This window comes from Nicrophorus vespilloides, unplaced genomic scaffold (genome assembly GCF_001412225.1).
Source record: "Nicrophorus vespilloides isolate i.1.1-1 unplaced genomic scaffold, Nicve_v1.0, whole genome shotgun sequence".
NCBI classification, from domain to species: domain Eukaryota; kingdom Metazoa; phylum Arthropoda; class Insecta; order Coleoptera; family Silphidae; genus Nicrophorus; species Nicrophorus vespilloides.
The window spans coordinates 37,760-49,443 of NW_017096005.1; the positions used below are offsets into that span (position 1 = coordinate 37,760).

The 11,684-nt window shown below is 31.5% G+C and overlaps 1 protein-coding gene across 1 annotated transcript in view; it reads left to right on the forward strand.

The window, feature by feature from the left end:
* Nucleotides 1–336: 336 nt before the first annotated feature.
* Nucleotides 337–11,684, forward strand: part of LOC108569144 (semaphorin-1A-like) — a gene marked incomplete in the record, with an annotated part of 34,319 nt that continues 22,971 nt past the window's right edge. Inside the window, 1 exon segment of the mRNA XM_017930576.1 lies at nt 337–664.

Below are 11,684 nucleotides of genomic sequence, written 5' to 3' on the forward strand. Positions count from 1 at the left end.
TGCGGTTTTGTGCGTCTCTTCTGAGGGCGTAAAACCAGAACTGGATGGAAGAGGCCTACACGACCAGAAAGTGATTCTTACTTTTCTTTGCAGGCACAACAACAACAACACAAGAGCATGGCATCTTTCTCCTCTTTTCTTCGTCTTCGTCTTTCTGCCTGACTTTTTTTCCTCTCTTCGTTCGTTTGGTTTATTGTTCCATGAATTTAGAAGACAGGTATATATACCAGGTAGCTTCATGGCCACTGCGTTTCAAGAGATTCGAGCAAGCCGAGAAAGTCGGTCGCCGATGTTAGCCGAGCTATCGGCGTCATACTAACAGGACTACGTTGGTTCCAGTTAGTTCGAAGCGCTCACCAAATGCGCTCAGCTTAAGAACCGATAGGTGCTAGTACTCACGCGCGTCCACACACATCCCGTGCATCGGCGGTCGTAGTGCGCGGAACCAGCGTCATCAGTGCACCAGCCGTCGTGGGCATCATACCTAGTAGCATCCTCAACCTCCGAAGTGCTCTGGACAGACTCCCAACTACCTGGAACATCAACTACAACCAAACCTGGACTATCCAATTCGTGTGTGCAGTGTGTTTCTTTCCTTGTGTTTTCCTTGCGAAGAGCAACCAACGATGCTACTACCATCCGAGTGCGCTCATCTGAAGAATAGGTGAGCAGCAACAAATTTCAATTCAATTTTTTTCTATTATTCTTCATCGAATTCATCAAGTTTGTCTTCCGTTTCCTAATCGCTAGTCGCCCACTCGCTTACGCCCAATTGTGGCTTAATTCAATTTGGTCGCGTTAAAAGAGATAATTCGACGTTTCAATTGGGGTTTCTTCAATTATCTCTCACATAAAGTGCCAATCGCCCACATTCACCCGCAATTACGCAACGCGTCAGCCCCAAGCCGCGAACCTCGCGGAACTCACCGAAATCTTTTGGATTGACGAAAGATGTTTCGTAACACTGGTAACGGTGCTTCTTCATCGGCGCTCGTTATTCGATTACCTCGTATTGTTAACGGTGGTTTTTTTTTTCGTCCATTAATTGCATCGCCGTTCAATTAAAGCACAGTTTCGTGTTTGGTAATACTCGATTTCGGCTGTTTATTTATATAATTAAGTGTACATCAATTTGACAAAAATTCTGTTTCAATTATACCGAAACAAACATGTTTATAATATTGACAATTTTTTTTCTATATCTGAACTAAATATTTTATTTTATACATTATAATATTTAATAAAACAAAACATTTAAAATTTTACAAAAAGATTATCAATTATTAAATCATCAAAACACATTTATTCACGAAAAATCTATTAAATATTTTTGTAATTAAAAAATATTAATTTGTTAATAAAAATGTTTATATGTAAATATAAATTATTAAAAATAATCGTTTCTTATCAACATTTTGATACAGAAAAGTTTCAATTACATTAACGTTATTTTTATCAAAAATTAAATATAATATTGATAATAAATTTGTTATAAATTTTGTTTTTGTTCGCTGAAAATATTCGCAAAAAAAAATATACTGTTGATATTTAATTATTGTTTGCACAGTTTGTTTTAAACTAATGACGTGACTAAAAATGTCCATAGATTTTAATCCCTTTGAATATAAACATAATTGTCAATTTATAATAAAATGCTTTGTGGATGAAAGAAAAACAAATTTAATGATGTAAACAATCAGTAAAATTAAATTTTAACGAATTAATAATAAAAAAAAAATGCGACTAGGTTTTTTTTTTATTGATTAGTTATTACCTATTGTTGGTTCGAACAAACGAAATGCATTTGCAAGGTAGAAAAATTGTTACATTTTTATAGCAATTTACATGAAAGGACAATGGGCGGATTTCGAAAAATAGGTTAATCAGATAAATAATTAAAAATTATGTTGAAGTACAGTATTTCTCTTTTATAATTCGCGTGCAAACAGCAAAAGTAATCTTCATTATATAAAGTACATTAGGTAAAATGCTTGAATTATTTAGTTTCAGTGCTAATATGTAATCTATAATTTACGGTTTTTTTTATACAAAACTGAAAAGAACATTAATTACTTCTTTATTTTCAATTATTAAAACTTGATTATTTTTTGTATAGAAATATTATACAATTATTAAGATTACTGTATTTTTATGGATAACAAATTTAGTTTTTATTATATAAAAATGAGGTATGAAAAATGTTTGTTAAAAAAAAGTGTTTAATTGTCCGGAATTGAAAACGCAAACGCGAATCTGTGCGATTGTTATACGCAATCAGTTGAAAATTTAATTAATGCCCTGCCGCGTCCGGAATTATTTGGTAATAGCCCGTTTTCCGTTTCGTTATATTTCCTAAATAATTCAATTAAAATCCTTGTGCGTGGGCTTCATTAAGCCCCAGATCGAATCCAATTTCCCGATTCTGGATTATCCTCGCAAGTGTCGCTAATAAAATCTGGCAACTAAATTGTCATCGCGTCAACGAAATCACAAACAGATTTCCCCATTAGATAAGTTCCATTTCGGATTGATTCCTCCATCAATTTCAGCCGATGACTCAATTCAAAGATAAAAATCATAGGGGCGAGTTGCCGAATTTGGACCATATAAACAATTATTTTAAATTAAGATTAGTTAAACGAAAAGGAAATGGAGATAATAAATATTTCTATATTAGCTCTATATTATATAAAAAGAAACTAATTCTAATTATATAAACTTACTTTTCAAAATCAATACACATGTTACGAAAGTGGTCCAACTAACACACGTTAAAACAGTGGTCCAATCAAGGAGACGGTTCAAATTTGGCAACTTTGCCCTAAAACTTCAAACTTGAAGCATTTTATTTAATGAAACCTTAAGTATTTACATTAGCTAGTAACTTAGATTCCAACAGTGTGTCTGAAGGCGCCGGACAGACGTTCAAACTATTTTGTCCTCTTGCAGTTTCGAGTTTGAAGAAAAACAAAAGTACACTGCACGCTAAAGTTAAAAAACGCGGATTGAATTGAAACAAGTACGTGAGCTGACTATAAATTGAATTATTTACAGAAATGTAAGCGAAATTTGATACACGTTAGTGGATGGAAAATTAAAAAAAAAAAAAAGTTAAATTGGTGCAAAATCACGATGATTAAACGTGTAATCACAGCGTCGATGGGTTTCCAATCGCTATAGGAAATTGATTCCGAAATAATTGTATAAATTAGTCTGCAGGACTTCGTTACGCAACCGAATTAATTGACTATTAGCGAATCTATTACAATTATTTTTATAATTCCCTTTTTGAAATTGACTTGCTAGGGTCGTTTTATCGATACACCTCTTGGAAGGAGGCGTACATAAGCTCAGGGCATGTTTCTTCTAGAGGGGTTATTGATAAAATATATTTGGCCACCAAGGTGATAAGCAAACACAACTACCGCATGTTTACCATTCTTCTTCCTTCCTTCCCTCCGCCCTTCGAGATGGTAAAATATATTTGTTTGAACGCCATGCCTCGTTCAACATCATTTTCTCTCAAATACTCCAACAAAAGTCTGCTTGCATTTTCTCCCCCTTAGTGCAAGTATCGATAGTGATGTTATCTTATCATCGAAATTCATCCATGCAAGGGTTATCTAATTCGTTTTCAAATCCATACCTATCGTAGTTTTACTATCCAACTATTCAAAACACTCACTTCCTTCCTGATTTGTTTAATTTTTTTAATAATATAACTGAAATATTCGAATGGAAGAATATTTTATTATTGGTCTTCTATTTCATTGAAGTCTTCTGATTATTTATTTTAAAATTTGCATTAGTTTTGTCCATTTTTTCAACCATATTTTTTTTAATTTCAAAATCTTCGACATTTTCAATTCCATATAGTTTCGTATAAATTTGTAACTAAATCTCCTCGTTTTATCACAAATCATGACTTCTTATCAATGTTTATGTAGTTTTAATGAAATAATCTTCTTTTCAATACTTGAACTCGACTATTTAGCAAACCTTTCGCTTCGTTTCAATTATTTATTCATCACATTTATATAACCGTTCATCATCTCATCATCATCTTGCTGTCAATAATTATTAATAATAATTCCACACATGTTATATAATAATTCGCTATTATTTATTGATTTTTGTTTACCTTTCGTTAATTCAATCTTACGTAATTAAAGTACAAAATATAAGAAAATCAATTTTCGAATGTAATTTTTTTTTATTAACTTTCATATTTTCTCTTTAGTCAATAACAAGAACTATTATATGCATTAATATGTAACTACTACATCTTACATTACGCAATTAATTGCATTATTTGAAATCGATTTTATATAAATTTCTAATACAAAATAATAATAACATTTTTCTTCTTTTCATATTTGAAACATATTTTTCTTTGAAAATATTGATAAATTAATTTTAGTAAAATTTCTTTTGTTATTTTTCTTTCTCATCTGGTTCAGTGTCTTCTCTTGATGTATTAGAAAAATCAAATCATTAAAAATAGTTACGACTTTTCGAAAACCCTACTCGACCCAAGTATCAATTAAGAAAACAACCATAACTCCGGAAATGCCATTATTTCAGTACAACCTTTTAAAGTGATTTGCTTGTCATCATTGGGTTACAAAACCCTCCCTCAAAAATATTAAATAATATTTCATTTCCTTTACAAAAACTTCTCAACAAAATCCAAATCAATGTTTCAATTTATGCGTGTTTAGTTGTGTTTACTTATAAACCAAATTAAAGCCCAAAGTAAATCAATTTAATTAATATAATAAATTTTATATAACAATTGTTATATATGTATATATACTTTTTCTTGTGAAGTAGTTTAGATTTAATTTCTATTTGATTTCATCGAGCTATCAATTTTAAGTGTTGAGCCGCTAAAGCAATCACGAACGTTTATTGCGTTCGAACATTAAAATCTAAATGCGGAAAACTCTATTTATAAACACAAATGCATTTTCCAATTCGCTTCTATAATTTCCAGTTCATTTAGTTTTTTTCTCAATTTCCTGTTTAAATTTAAACGAAACTGTAAAATCTGTAAATAGAAATGACCATAGGCAATAAGGTAAGTGAAAACAAAAATGAATTTTTACCTCTTTAAATAGTTTTCCATTACATTATTTTTACACTTCCTGTGCGAGAACTGTAATGTTCGGCTGTTAAAAGTTCAGGAACCTCTCGTTTCTTTTCTGAAACAGATGGTGATCTGGTCACTCTTTTATCCGAGCAGAATCTCAGTGCAGAAGTTTCTTGTAAGTTAATCTTACGAGTTTATCATAACTGCAAGCTCTGGAAGATAGCAAACTTTCAATTATTTCTTATGGTCTCATTTCTATTCAAAAAATAAATAAATAAAGAATATTCAAATTTGTTGTTATTGCTTCAAACTAGTTCTGTGGTTCTTCAAATAAAACTGCCCAATAAGTGTTATTTTTTTCTACTTTTATATAATGTGAATGGAACACTTGTAGTGATCAAACTCTTAAGTGATAGTAAAAAAACTTTGGTGGACGTTTTGATCTTTGGTAGCTTGGAAACTGCGTGTTTAGTAAATTAGTTGAAAACGTGTTCTTTAAAAGTCAATACGCAGAAGCGAAGGCAGCTTTTGCCAGTTACTGTTACATACTTGACTAACTACCTACAATTTTATCTGCTAAAAACCGGAGGGAGAACACTTATGCACAATCTAGTCCAGGTAAACGCACTTGGGATCTCCAGCAAGGCAAATTTGTAAAATGAAAAAAAAATGCTTAAAGATACACACAATTTTATTACGATTGAAAAATTTTAAACTAGGGCCCACAAAAAAATTGAATGAAAATTCAAGAATACATATTTAACTGATGCCCTGAGCCCATAACAACCTTAATGCAGCGGTTGATAGAAGCACAATCAAATGTGCAAGAAACAAAAAGCAATGGAACAGAAATTTACCTAATTCTTTTCTTACTTTGTGCCGCTCCCCCGCGCTTCGTCGTTACGTAAAATCCCACGGATGTGCATTGTGCTGTCCGTTGTGTCATCTAGCTGAATTACACAGAACTGCGCGTTCTACGGATAATTATGTAACGCGACGAGTGTAAAAGAACTTCGATCTCGCAATTCCCACAAAAGAAAGATACACAAAAAAAAATGCATTAAGTATCATCGATATTTGTGCCAATTATTTCCGTCCCTTTTGATTTCATTTGTTATTTTTTTGTTTGTAGCTGTTGTTGTTTTGGCAATTGCCGTTGTTTATGTTGAATATATTTTTCGCGAAACGTATAAACTCGACCGAATATTAATTGGCCGTTTTATTTACATACAAACAAATGCACATGATCACCACTGAATACAGCAGCTTCGAATGGGTTTTATAATTTATAGACAAAATAACATTTGATTTTTGATCGTTCTCTCGTCCATCCAATTAATTGAAGCTGAACGCAAACAGAAGCGTACTGGCAAATGCAAAAATAATAAAGTGAGTATCATAACAAAAAAAAAAGTTGCCCCAATTCCTATAAAAAAAATGTTAAAATTCTCAATTAAGAGATGTATTTAAAGATTTAGTTTTCTGTAATATTTTTTTTTATATATATATTTTGTATATTGTAAACGTCGAGCTGTGAGGTTCGTGCCCATATAACTTATATATCTTCGAGCTGGAGAAAACTGGTCCCAATTTTACTGAAAACTGGTTCCGTCACGCCTAGATCGCCAATAATTCATGTAAGTAAATAGTATTTCGTTAATTGAGGAAGTCGCTTTTAAGGCGAACGACTGAGGGGCCGGGACTTTAAATCCGCTCTTTCGACCATTAAGTGATTATTTGTAAGTGGGAAAGAGCGAGACTACAGAACAGAGAAAACGCTCAGAGCTGAGCATTGATTCCATGTTTCCATCAATTAAGAAGTGAATCATTCTTCGCCGCACCATTACAATGTCGGATCATTTTTCCAATTAACGATGATGGAAGAAATTCCAGGATACGAAATCGAAGAGTGTTTTTAATTAATCATAAGTTGGATTACACGTGGACTCCAAGTTCATTCTTAAAGCTATGAGCCAACAACGATTTTGCCACGTACACTATTTTAGAAATTTATCATCAATCAAGAAACTTGATTAACGTTTTTAAAAACAACAACAAATGTAATACGTCTATTATATAAGTTACAACCGTGTTGTTGTCATATCATTAGAAGTGTCTAGGGCCCACGATACTTTTTGGGTCCCACAGTCTTAAAATTCTAATTTTAATATTTTTCACGTATACAAAAATGATCACTTATTGTTTGTGGGCCCCAAAAATCCTCGTCATTGTTCCTAGTGTGTCTATTGAACAACACATAAAATATAATAATACATCTATTAAATATGTTTTTCAAATGTTTATTAGATTAATAAAGTAAATGATAACAAAACATTAATAAAAAAATTGCGATTTAGTTGTTGCGTCTGAACAATGTTTAGGAAACAGTGCGGATTACTTTAAAGTTGTGAAAGTTTTCGGATCGTCGTTGGCGTTTTATAAATCGCCGAGAAAATAAATAAATGGCGAACGTCCGTACCGAAGTTGGTAATGTATTTCCAGTGTTTCGGCGGATTTTTCACTAAAAAAAAAAATCGTTGATGATTTCCCGCGATTTCCTCCGTTCCCAGGAAACGCGAGGGCGCAGACAACATTCAACTATTGTGTTTCGTTAGTTGGTATCGTTTCTCTCACCGTTCCGATTGTCTCACCATAATCGATTGAAACTTTCTCTCTTCGAGGTTGGGAACGAAGAAAAAAAAACAACGACATCGATTTTTTTTTCTTACTTCGGCGTATAAAATGAAATAAATATACATGTGACTAAAAAAAAAAGATTTGCATACAAATAAGCATTTCCAGTTAGAAAGCAATGCAAATTTTGTTATGTAGCATTTTCTGAATTATATATTTTTTTTGTTGTTCACTATTAATATTTTATATGTATTTTTAGTATCAAGTCCAGAATTTTAACAAAACCTGCACGCTTATTTACTCTGTATCAATCNNNNATAATTTGATCAATAATTGAATGCTTTTATGTAATAACGACAAAAATAACATCGTTACTTAACAAACGAAACTCACAAAGCTGTGTTAATTTTATATATATGAGCTTACAGTTTTAACACTAATCCAAACGTTTTTGGAGTGTTCTTTATTTACTAATTAATTTCAAAATTTTAGGATGATAGTCAATTTTTAGATTTTCTTAAAAAAATGAGAAATGTATCGAAGAAATAAATTTGAATTTAAAATATAAAAATGAAATTGTATTTTTTCAAGCTTTAATACTTGCGAATTTAGGGTATTTTTCTTTACATGGATATTCCACGAATCATAAATTCAGGATATTAATAATTCATCTCCGTCTGTCCATTTGGAACTTACTTTCTGGACGGGTCTTCAATCATTCATCAAATTAATGTCACGTAATGGAAGGATTTACTAGACTCTACAACTGATTAGGATTACTTTAGAGACGTACATTTATTATGTATTTGTATCCAATGCTTCTTTTGTAACATTGCATTACTGATTTATAAGTTATGCAACAAGGTCAATCAATAAAATGTTTAAGACCGACATTTCGCTACATATGTTCAGCCAATGCATTAAGTTATAAAAAATGGACGTAAAACCGTGAGCGCGGATTCCAGGTCAACGCAAAGAATAAAAATGCATTTACCAGATCTGAAATCTTTTATTTGTAGCTGTTCTCCATCAGAGGTTTTCGTACAATTCAGAACTATAATGGAATACGACGTAATCGAAAATGTGTGAAAAATCTTTGTGTTTTTCTGTACCTTTCCATATGGATGTGTTTGGTTGGATTTGAATCGTTTGTTTCGCAACTCAGGGATGAGTAGTTATTGAAAGTGGAATATCAAATGGAAGTAAATAAAATAAAAAAGATGAAACGAAAGGATGAGATAAAAAGCAGCTTGAAGATGCTCTCGCACATACAAGGCTCGAATGAAAAGTAAAGGCGAGGTATTATGGATGGAGAAGACCAGGTTCGTGATGTAACGAGAGACGCTCGAGGCTAGTTTGGGTCTCATCCTCATCTCGCTGCGGCAATTACAGAATGAAATTTGTATATATGGTAAATGTCGTACAGCTCTTGGTCTCTCTAATAATACATAATGTGGGCAGAGGAGTGTAGGAGAGAAACTACTAAACAACAAAAGCCAGAACTGTTTCAAATCGCCAGACCGTCCAACATCCAATTCGAATCGAATCTCTTTCAACATTCGACCATCTCGATCTTTCTTCTTCTTCTTGTTGTTAATATAATTAATTTCGCATTCTATTGTCCACATAAACGTGTTTATAGACTGAGGACATTTGAATTACACAAAGAAATCCTGACATTTAAATTATTTATTTTATACTTTCTTCCCCAACATTTATACATTAAACAACTTATTCAATAGAAATATTACTATTACTAATAGAAATTAAGATTATTTCTTTATTAAGTATATACAAAATAATTGTTCTAATTAATTAGGAATACACGGATGAAACTCGTATTAATATATATGAAATTATATTTAAACTTTGTGCACCTGGAAGAATATGAATATTTATTAAAATCCGGATGAAAGGTGTTCCGTTGTACATATTCGTTACGTAATAAATATGTTTAATTTAATAAAAACCAAAAGCGCGCGGAAATTAAACTTTGCGCTTCCTTTGACCGCACAGAATTAATATAGGGGATGAAAACATCCGAGAGACTTTGAAATAATTCAGTATGTAATAATTGTTAGCTTTTCTCTCTTTATTAATACAAAAAATAATTAATAAATATGAAATTCTATTGAGATTAATTAAGGAATGTAATGTAACATGTTGATTGACTAATAACTTTTTTTTATATTGCTTAATCTTTAGTTTAAAATTTGTTTTTTTTTGGAAATTTTTGAGACTTTAATTTAATCAAATTCAAAATGAATCATTTACTGGAGATTAAGAAGCTGAAAGTACCAATAACTCTTTGATTCATCATCTTTAATTCTTTCGAAATATAATGAAAAAATATGTTTGGTTTTGAAGTAGGAAAATGTAAAAGATTCTAATTTATAAATTTTTTGGGAAAAAAAAGTATTAGTAAAACGGTTCTTCGTATTTCCTTAAAATCATTTGAGTCATAAAATGAAAGTTCAATGTTTTTTCAAAATGAATCATTTATCGAAGATTAAGAAACTGAAAGCATCAATCATTGATCATCTCAGCAACTGGGAAATACCAAAGGCAGAGTACTGGATGACTCGTTGATAAACTGCTATATTTTTTCTTGGAACCTTCCGAATGGCAATGAAACGTCCACCGTTGCGATAAAGTATCTAATAATAGCAATAATTGTGCGATGATCTTCAGAACTCAAATGTTGTAAATCAGCGTTTCTCAACATATATGTTTGTAGTACGACCCAATTGCTAAAAGTATTTTACCAGTTCCTCGCATTGACACAAGAAAAAAAAATATAAACAACTTCTGTAAATCATCAAATAATGTTGTCCATGAAATAGAAATGTACTCAGATGGAATTGTCACACTTTGCGTTTTCCTTCTCAGTAGATTTTATTAGTTATATTTACATTAGAGAGACTAAAAATGTTATCTTTAGCTGCTAGTGTATTAAAGTGCACTCAAGTCCCTCGTTCGGATGTCGCGAATTATGCAAAGCTTCCAGCAGTTCGCCTCTAATGCACATATATTCTCCACAAAGTATTTTATTTCACAGCCGAATTCTATGCATGAATTTATTTCCGCATTCAAATTTTCCGAGAGAACTTTCGGATTTTCACGGAATTTTTGATTCTGCATTCCTACCGGATTATTTTAAAACTGTGATAATAAAACTAAACATTGTGATTAGTGAAAAGAGGATTATAATTTTCACAAAAGCTCAAATACAGAAAAATTCATTACATAAACTCTAGTTCTAATCTGAAATGAAACTTGACTACATTTATTTAGAAATTAAACTGTTTAAAATATAAATAAATTAAAAATAATTATGTAATAACATGAGTTTACCTAAGCTGATTATTAATTTAAAAAAAAACTGCCACATGACTGGAATATGCATAGATACTTAATTATTTACATTGAATACAGGAATACCTCGCATAGTGCAGGTAAAAGCACTGTTTGAAACAGCACTATTCGAGGATTTAAAATATATATTATTTATTAACAACAATAATAACAGAATGTATTTTTAAAATCAACAATATTGTTACATAATATATACTAATGAATATCCATACCTCTGGGAGTTACCCGCTTTTACAAAAGTGCTCTAATGCATGAATTATATATTACAATAATCCAGTTCTCTCCTTTTCCGTGTTTATTTTCCGAGCGCGAGGACGGAGCGCATTACGAATTAAATCCAATTCGCAATTAGCCAAGGTAATTAGGATAATGGGTTTAAGCGCATACCTGTTTCCCTTTCACCGCAATTTGGGTATTCGTCAAATATGTACGAAAACAATGAGCATTATACACACACGCACATATATTTATTTATATATATTTGTGAGTGTATACTTGGCGTGTCTTCCTCGAGTAGACATCGAATTATGTAATTTTCGCTTTTGTCTTACTCTTTTTCCACCCCTTTATTATTGTAATTTTG